Raw genomic sequence first — 10268 nt, 5'->3', positions numbered from 1 at the left:
AACAAGATAATAAATTTAACAAAAACTGTTTAGAAACGACAGCGATTTATCGCCCCACATTTCTGGAGGCTTAACGACCAGAATCAAAGTATTAGCTGGGAGGAATCCTTCTTTGCCTCTTCCAGCTTCTGATGGCTTTGAGCGCTTCCTGGTTCATGTCTGCAGCGTTTCCATCTCTGCGTTAGCCTTTCTCTTGATCTTCGCATGACCCTCTCCTGTGTTTCTGTGTTCTTATAAGGACAGCGGCCATTGAACAGCCTCATCTTAAGTAAATATATCTGCGAAGACCCTGTTTCCAAATAAGGTCACAATCTGAGGTTCTGATGGAACTAAATTTTAGCAGGACGGGGCTCGATTCAAGCCACTACAGGAGCTTTTGGAGGTGAGAAGACACACCCGGGCACGCTATGCCCACAGTCTGTGCCAGTTCGGAGTGAGGAGAGTAGCCTAGAGAAGGGAGCCACAGTGCTCGGGAAACAAAGCCATTTGGTGATGAGCCATGACTTCCTTGATCTGCTTCTAATAATCCACCATTTGAGCTAGCGTCAATGGGTCAGGCCACTCTCCAGATACACCCAGTGCCTCACGTTTACTAGTATGAGGTACTTGTGCTCTTGAAGCCATTGACTTCCTGCTTTCCAGAAAGTGGAACGTATGAAGGGCAAAAGAACAGAGCCCAGTTCCTCACCCTGCTGGCTTCTGACTGCTCGGCAGCACCACTCAGCTGGCTCTGGGAGAAAGCTCCCTCACCCCACAAGCTGTGATCTTTTTCCAAAGGGTCCCACCCCTTCATCTCAGTCCCTTCCCCATCCCAGATGTGGGGCCCACAACTCACAGGAAGGAGGCTGGACCCTGTTTGTACTTGAGAATGTCCATGTTGAACGGGGAGGGGGGGGGAGGACTAGAAGGACAGATGGGTCTCGCTTCCCCCTTCCCAGGTGGCTGACATCAAAAAAAGACTCCTCTAATTGGAACAGTTTGGGGAGCCAGTGCCTGGGCCCCATCCCTGTGGAGGAGGAGTACATCGGCACAGGAAGATGCTCAGGGGCTTGGCTGGATACAGTCAGAGACTGGGGTCTCCCTGTGGATGATGAGGCCATGCTGCATCTGCCAGACAGGAAACCTAGGGAGGCCAGAGGCAGAAGAGGGAGGCAGACAGTCATGTCCTCCCTGACTCAGAAGGGAGTCTCTCCACCTGGACGGAGACTCAAGAGGCACCACACGCAGAAGCACAGTTTCCATTCACGTGATGTGTGCAGGCACCTCCAGACACAATTCACAATTAGCCGCACTGTCTCACGGAAACATGCGCACCCCACAGAGGCACACACACCCTCTACCTCTATAACCCTGGTTAACAGGCATCCCCAGGGACGCTATCCGGATGACCCAAGCACCCTAGAGGGACACAAAAGTAAATGTTTGCATTTAGAATGCTTCAGCAGTGGGTTCCAACGCAGGTGATGGTAGTGCTTACCTTTCATCCCAGCACTTAGAAGGCAGAGGCAGGTGGACTTCTGTGAGTTCAAGGCCAGCTTGGTCTACAAAGCGAGTTCCAGGACAGGGTTCATAAAAAAGAAAAAAAAAAAAAAGAAGTTGGTCCCTGTCTTCTTCCTAGCCTCCTTCTGTCTCACCCAGGGTATATGATATTCTTTGTTTATCCAAAGATCATCACCTAAGATTGTTAAAAGCCACACACTTTACCGAATGTAGCTCTTCTAGCGGACAGAAATAGAATGCTTAGATTTGGCCAGCTTTCTGGCAGGGGCCCTCCCTCCTGCAGATGAGCCCCTGCTGCTCAGAGAGGCACAGCCCATGCTTCCCTAAGCCAACTGTGGAGGTACCTACTAAGGTATGGGGTCTCGACTCTACCCAGACCATCACCCATGCTTACCATGCCTTCCCAACCTTTTCTTTCTACACGCGCACGCCTGGACCTCTCAGTTAAAAGCTTTTTACAAGTCTGCGCTCTCAAAGCCCGCCCATTTGGACTACACATGCACCATCAAAAAGGGCGACTGTCAAATGTATACAAGTTCCTGGGGCAGCAGCTCACAGTGGCGCTTTCCAGGTAGACAAAAACCACTTGTTCAGGACCCTGAGTGCATAGACATGCGTAGATGTACAGCCTAGAGGTGAGGACCAGGGAGAGTGAAATTGGACTCCGCAAAGCCCAATGGACTCTCATGGAGTAAGAGTGGCTTAGAAACACCTTCAGCACTGTGCAGTGCTGACGGGGTCTCGATGTGGACACATGCAAGCCAGATGCATTTATTATGCAAATTATATGCAAAATGCATGTGTGGGCCTCTCAGCTTGCCAATGCCAGATGTGGCCCTTGGGGACTCTGAATTTAACTGAGCACTGTTGTAGGGTACAAGGGGTGACCCAGCTTCTTATGGTTGGCAGGGGGAGCTGAATTCAAGTTACTCCCACAGAAAGGGCTGAAAGCAACCAGGGATGAAATCGCCTGCGTTTGAGTTTCAGATCTTCCTCTCCCAGTTATATCATCTGTCTGAGGTCCCATCGCTCCTGCCAGCCCGTACTGCCACATGCAAAGTGACCATTATGCGGACTAGATAAGAACAGTGGCCTCACACTTGGGCGCACAGATGCCCAGTGAGTGGGACAGTGCTCAGCGCAGAGTCTTTCTCTGGAGGAGAGTGGGCATCTGTCCCTGTGACAGCTCCACTATCTTCCCTTGGGCTGTGGTTAGGCCCCTCTTCCAAGGCAGCAGGCCCATGGGAGGATGGGAATGTTAGTGATGGGGGAGCCAGTATCCTCACTTCTCAGCCCTTTGGAAACCTGTCAGAGGTTCCACACCATAGGGGGCGCTGTCTGCACCCTGCACACACACCCCAACCTGGCCAGTGTACCCACCCATTCTCTTGTAGGTGTGATAGGTCCCTTTGTGCTGTGACTCATCCTGACTGATGACAACTCCAGGGAATTCTAGAACCTTCCTCCATACAGGTCACAAAAAGTAGCCTCCTTGCCTTAGGGCACAGGTTGGCAGCACAGCATGGTTTATGCCACAAAGCCCCTGGATTGGGCTCTGTCTGAACTCTACCTGAGATCTGTTCTGTACTCCTATCTTCTTCCTCTTCTTTTCCTTGAGTGTGGATGTGGTGTGTGTGCGTGTGAGGTGTGTGTGTGTGTGTGTGTGCACGCACGCACATTTGAGGTGTGTGTGTTTCTGTGTCTGTGTGTCCTGAGAGCACCCCCCACCTCACGTCCTAGTAAGTCCCTAGAATCTAGATCCCTGCCTCAGGCTCTGATTCCAGAAGCCTAACCCAATTCAGGGAGATAGATACGTAAGCAGAAGAGTTCTTGACCACGAAGCTCTGTGTGGTCAGGGACCACAGAGAGCAAAACAGTTAGATGCCTGGGCTTAGGGCGCGAAAGGGTATGTCACAAAACAGGTCCTATGGAAGTCACCGTGTTAGGGGAGAGCACCAGGCGGTGCTCATAGCATGTACATGACCAAGACATAGGAGAGAGCTTCATGTGTTTGATGAACATTGCAAGGCTCTGAGCCACCCAGGTCCCAAGAGAGCTTTCTAGGGACAGACAAGAGGCATATCCAACATCCTAATGCAAAGTCACAGGTTACATATCAGAGAGCTGCCACTGCAAAGACCCCAGGCTGCTGGTGCATGAAGGGGGTACAAAAGGGACCAGCGAGGCAGCCACTGCCATTCTGAGTTACCAGGACACCAGAATGGATGCCAAGGCTAGACCTCATAGGCTTCCAGGGTCAATAGTCAGCAGGCCCGGAGGCTGATCTGAGGCTGTAGGTGTAGAAAGACATCTGGAAGGTGCTAGCAGGGGGACACAAAACTCTGGGACCAAAACGTAAGTAATGGATGGGGGTGGGGGCTGTCAAGTTCAGGGAGAGGACCCTGCAAGGTCACTGTCCTTCAAGCAAAGCCAGAGCCAGAGCAAGCCTTTAGGGAACAGGTGTGTGGGGGTGGAAGGCTGATTCCAGTCATCGCTGGAGTTGCTCCTGTCTGTGGTTGGCATCCGTCTAGGGCTTGGGATGGGGACAGGCTGGAGGGGAGCAGAGCTGCTCAGGCGCTGAGTCGGGGCCCTGGGAACGGTTTCCGCCCATTCTCATCTATTCACAAGCACTGGAGTAAAAATGTACACAGGATTATCATCCAGAGAAGAAACAAGGCTGTGTGACGGGAGGATGTGGAGAGGCCAAAGCAGACAAGAGAAACAGCTGCCCTGGTGGGGGTGGGGGCGGGCCTTGCTGTTGCCATGGAAAATTCATGCTTGGGCAGTCAGAACCCAACCTTCACCCCAAACTGTCCTTATCGCAGGCCCGCTCTGCTGTGACTCCTCAGTTCGCTGAGACATCTGCTGGGCACTGCTTTGGTGTGGGAAGACAGACAGGCTGTCCCCTACGCTCTGGACTGAGAGAAGCAGAGGCGGAGGGGAGCTGGCAGATGTACCAGGAGGAATGTCTGGGGAGAAAAGTGTGCTCTCGTCAGGGCGAAGGGATTCAGGTGGGCATAGACCGTGTGCAGCCTGAAGACCAGAGGTGGTGTCTAGACACTCTTGGTGTCCAGCCCCCCATGAATCCACTGGAGACTGACTCTAACACCGCCCAGCTTCTGTGTGTCCCTCTGCTGTGCTCCATTACAGATGGGCTGTTCCAGACCACCTGAAACCTGAAAAATGGACCAGTCATGGGTTTAGATGGTGATTCTGTGTGTGTGTGTGTGTGTGTGTGTGTGTGTGTGTGTGTGTGTGTGTGTGAGCCAGCTTGACTGGATCCTGGAAGAGCTGCCAAGCCTTCCGAAAGTCTTATCACTACTGTGGACTCTAATTCCAGTTGGTGGACCAGCTGGGTGATCCCAGCCATCTCAGCCTTGGCTGTAGCCCTGATATATCGCCTCTACAAGGCAGAATGATGTGGGAATGATTTCTTATTAATAAAGAAACTGCCTAGGCCCATTTCATAGGCCAACCCTTAGGTAGGCGGAGAAAACAGAACAGGATGCTGGGAGAAAGAAGTTAAGTCAGTGAGTCGCCATGATTCTCCAACTCCAGGCAGATGCAGGTTAAGATCATTTCTGGTAAGCCGGCTCGTGGGCTACATAGAATAATAGAAATGGGTTAGATCAATATGTAAGAGCTAGCCAATAAGAGGCTGGAACTAATGGGTCAGGCAGTGATTAAAAGAATACAGTTTCCGTGTAATTATTTCGGGACATAAGCTAAGCTAGCCATGTGGGCGGCCGGGTGCAGGGGACGCAGCCTCGCCGCTCTTATTTCAACAGCAGAAGACTAACTTGCCTCTCCAAACCAAGAAAGGGGAAAAACTGCCCCTCAGAAGGGAGAAAAGAAGTCAGTGTTAATAATGTCGCTGACAGACACCTTCCACTGAGAACATAATTGTAATATATCTGTTTCCCTTTCCTTCTGTGTTAGTGGAACCAATGAGGAACTCTTTGTACTCTTCAACTCTGCAAATGTGCCTTTTTTCATCAACTTCATTTTGATGTTTTTTTACTATATAATTTACTTATTGCAAGCACAATCTTTTTAAAATATATCTGGCTTTTAAAACAAAAACAAACAAACAAAAAAAGAAGGATGTGTGGGTGTCCATGGCCAGGCCATAGAGGAGGGCAGGAGCAGAAAACACCTGGAGTGATCTGGAGTAGCACTCAGAACCCTGGGAGGGGCTCCGGAGTGACCACTGGATTCTTGTCCCTCTGCTGGGACAGTAGAGAGAGGTGGCACACGTTTGGAGGGAAGTTGCCTATTTCTGTCGGGTGTCAGATGTAGTACGAATTCTAATTGTTTTTAATAAAAACCCGGAGTCAGATATTAGGGGGTAAAAGCTGAAAGATCAGAGAAGCAGACTGCACCCCAGACTGCATCCTCAGACTGCATTCTCTGACTGCCTGCTTCAGACTGCACCCCAGACTGCGTCCTCTGACTGCCTGCTTCAGACTGCATCAGGACTGCAACTGTCTCCACCAAACCTTAGACTGAATCTGAGCTCCTGTCTCCTCCCTCATCATTTCCTGTCTCCACCTCCCTGGTGCTGGGATTAAAGATGTGAGCCACCACTACCTGGCTCTATTTCACTTAGAGCCTGGATCAATCTAGTGTAGCCCAGGATTGTCTTGAACTCACAGAGACCCGTCGACCTCTGCCTCCTGAGATTAAAGGTGTATTTCACCACTGCCTGGCCTCTAGTGGCTTAGCTCTGCACTCTGATCTTCAGGCAAGCTTTATTTGTTAAAACACAAAACAAAATATCACCAGATCTGTAGCTACAAGGAAGGATTCAGGAAGAGCTGCTGGGGATGAGAATTCATCAGGCGTTCATAAAATACCCAGGAGGAGGGCTGGGCGATGGTGGTGCACACCTTTAATCCCAGCACCTAGGAGGCAGAGGCAGGCGGATCTCTGTGAGGCCAGCTTGGTTTACAAGAGCTAGTTCCAGGACAGTTAGGGCTGTTACACAGAGAAATCTTGTCTTGAAAAAAATACAGAAATAAACAACAACAACAAAAAGATACCCTGGAGGAGATGACCAGGGACATCAGGCTGTCTATAGCCTTGGGTTGCATTTGTCCACTGCACTTCCCAACTTGGAGTGTTGGGCTGAGCTTCAGGTTCAGGTCCTGGAGGCTTGCCCCATGCGGCACACCTCTGGTCAGGGCTCCTACTGGAGTCACAGGCAGATGGCTGGCTGGGGGTCCTTCTCCCAGACATTTGTCAAAGGCCCTGGTCAGAAGGCAGCCCAGGTAGTTGGTTGCTGACCCCAAGGCTGTCCCACTGGCCTGATGTGTCCCATCCGCACCCCCTTCTTCTCAGCCCTTTCCTAATTCTTCCTGGGTGTCCTTCCCAGGGGCCTTCACCATCCTTCTTAAACCCCACTCTCCCATAATCAGGAACAGCCTTGATTGCTCATTATGTTTAGAACCCAAATTGTCGGTCAATGAGAAACTAATTTCCCCAATTTAGGCATTCAAACACCAGTTGGACTGCATTCCTGGGAGGAGGGGGGAAGTGTCCATTCCTCTTTGGGGAAGATTGTCTTAAGAAGAATGGACTCTGCAGGGTGGTAGTGGCAAAGAACTTTAATCCCAGCACTCCCAAAAGCAGGAGGACCTCTGAGTTAGAGCCCAGTCTGGTCTACAGAGTGAGTTCCAGGATAGCCAGTGCAACACAGAGAAACCCTGTCTCAACAACAAAATGAAGGAGGGGGAGGGGGAGGATGAGTGGGGAGAGGAGGAGGAAGAAGGAGAAGAAGGGAGGGAATGGGAGCTTCCAATGACGTAGAAGATAGAGGCAAAAGTGTTTATAACAAAACAAGTAAAGTTTTCAAAACCTGTGCCATCTCTTTACCAGAAGCTGGAGAGAAATGAACTTTTCTGCAAGAGTTCTGAACAGGGGAATGAAGGTCCAGAGGCATTTGTGTGGCAAGAAGCCATCTGGGGGCACTGCAGAAAAAAAATCTAAGAGAAAGGTATTGGGGAGGAAAATCAGAAAGATGTGGTCAGGGACTCATGGAGACAGACAGCAGCCAAGCCAAGGAGGATGATGTATGTCTCTGTCTCTGAGCCACACAGAAGCAAGGACTGGGGTGTCCCTGCTTGGGTTGGGCTGAATCAAGGAAAGGGTGGGCCGAGAGGCGAGGAGAGTTAGGAATTCCGAGGGTCCGGAGGGAGTGGGATATGCTGTGATGGAGAGATGAACTTGGCAAAAAATGTTAGGGGTGAGAGCGGGGGGAGGGATGGGGGCTCGCAAACAACAGACCTAGGTCCAAGGGAGAAGAAAAAGGATGAGGGCAAGCCAGGAGGCAGAAGCCTGTAGATTGGTGGGAGTTTTGGGGTGGAGATGGGGGTGATGGCAGGAACTGGGAACGGTCTCTGTTGCTCATGCTAACCAAGAGGCGAGACTTCCTCCTGAGATTTGGGGTGGGGATGGAGGGATATTTAAGTTTGGGTCAGGAGAGGTGAAAGTCTGAGGAAGGGCTAGACACAGCATCTGTTCACAGCCTTGATAACTTGCGGGAGGAGACAAAATCAAGTTCTTAGGAGACATAGGGAGGGGATGCAAAGGCAGATGGGAAAGCCTGGCAGGAGTCAAGATCAGTGCTCACAGAAAACAGAATCAGCGGGAACTCAACTGGCCCTTCGAGCACCACCTGAAATACATATGCTAATTACAAAGCACGATTCTGCTATTTGTTTTACGGCTGCTATGGTTTTGGATATGGTTTTCTTGCCAAAATCCATGTTGAAATTCGTCTGCCAGTGTAATGGTGCTCAGCGTGGGGACTTTGAGGCTATTCCTTGGAGAATAAACTCAGTTCTCTGGGGAATGGCTGAGCTAGCACCAGGACAATAGGTGGTTATAAAATGCTCCTCTGTCCCTCCTTTCTCCCCATCATGCCCCATTGGCCTTTCCGCTGCTGGGAGAACCATGTTACCCGTCCTAAAAGTCAAGCAGCAACCAGGACCATGCTCTCAGACGTCCACACTGTGAGATAAAACAAACCTCTCTCCTCTAGAACTTTTCCAGTCTCATGTGTTCTGTTATAATAACAGAAATGGTTCTAAAATGCAACAATGGCAAAATGACTTTAAAAAAAATTAAAAGTCACATTTTCCCTGAGAAAGAAAAAGAAGAAAAAAAAAAAACTCTAAGGAAAATGGGAACATTTGGGAACAACTCAGCTGCTGCTTGCTTTCCATGGACGGTTTCCACCCCATCCCTACCATTTCCCCCAGTCCAGCTGGCCTGCCTTGGTTATTGCTGTTCTTGGAAATTTTCCTAATGGTTTTTGCTTCCTAAAGTCTCACTGAAGGGCAGCTGTGGTTTGACTGGTTTTAGAAGAGTCTTATTGAGGCTGGGGGATGGCTTGTTTGGTAAACTGCTTGCCCTGTGAGCATGAGGACTTGATTTTGGGTCCTCGTCCCCCATTTAAGTCAGGCACGGTGGTGTGCACCCGTACTCCCAGCGTTTGGGAGGCAGAGACAAGAGGGTTCCTAGGGCTTGCTGGCCATCTGCTCGAGCCAGTTGATATGCTCCACATCCAGTGAGAGACCCTGCCTCAAAAAATAATGTCGGGCATCATGGAGGAAGACACCTAATGCTGGCTCTGGACTCTGTGAGCACACATGGGCACCAGCGCACATACATGAAAACATATGCATTTCCAAAGAGGGTTAAATGAGGGAGACCCACCCTGAAGTGGGTGGTGTCATCCCATGGACTGGCAGCCTGATTTGAATAAAAGGGAAAAGAGAAGGCTAGGTGATTTCTCTGCTCTCTGATCTGCTCAGACAGAAGCAAGCAGCTTCGTTCTCCTGCGACCAGCCTGCCCTGTCACTCCGTGCCTGGGAACGAGTCCTTCCTCTCTTAAGCTGCACCACATCAGGTATTTGGTCAGAGCAATGAGAAAAGCAACTAATACAGGTTTCTACTAAAAATTCATCTGTCCCAGTCTATGTCCTGCTGCTGTAACTATGAACTGGGTAAATTATACAGCCTAGAAGTTTAACTGGGAGGTCCACGCCTGTGTCTAGGTGAAGTCCTACTTGCTGTATGGAAGGCATCTATCTCATGGTAAGGGACAGAGGGAGAAAAGGAAAGGAGCAGGGAGGGAGAGCCAGCAACTAACCCGGTCCTGTGATAATGGCCTTCTCTGCTCATGAGGACATGACCCTTCTCCCATGACCCAGTCACCACTCACACACCCTGCCTTTTAGGACCTTCAGAGTGAGCATCACCATACTGCACATTGAACCAAGGGCCTCCGACAAGCTAGGTAATCATTTGAGTGCTCAGCTCCATCCCCAGCCCTCATTTGTTTCTGATTATTGTTGTTTGTTTGTTTTGTTTTGTTCTTTTTGAGACAACATCTCATCAAATTGTTCCAGGCTGGCCCTTATAGCCCAGGTGCTGACTTTAAACCTGCTATCCTCCAGCCTCAGCTTCTAAATTATCTTAGATTATAATATAGGCCTGTGTCACCAGGTTAGGCCCAATGCAAGCTTCTCAGGGGATAGTCAAACTACAGCGCCAGCTCACCGTTCTTCATCACGTGGAGCTGGTTAGACACGGGTTGGTGGCTTAGCTCACCCTGGCTTCGTCTCCCTGCCTTATACATATCTCCTGCCAAGGCTGGTGAATGGCTGCCTGGCCACTATGGTATGGCTTCCTGACAGATGGGGAGCAGATTCACACAGGTAGCTTTGACCCTTCCCTCCCTCCCTCCCTCCCTCCCTCCCTCC

This window comes from Microtus ochrogaster, linkage group LG8 (assembly GCF_000317375.1).
Source record: "Microtus ochrogaster isolate Prairie Vole_2 linkage group LG8, MicOch1.0, whole genome shotgun sequence".
Classification (NCBI taxonomy): Eukaryota; Metazoa; Chordata; class Mammalia; order Rodentia; family Cricetidae; genus Microtus; species Microtus ochrogaster.
The sequence above is the reverse complement of the archived record's forward strand: the minus strand, read 5'-3'. Positions refer to the sequence as shown.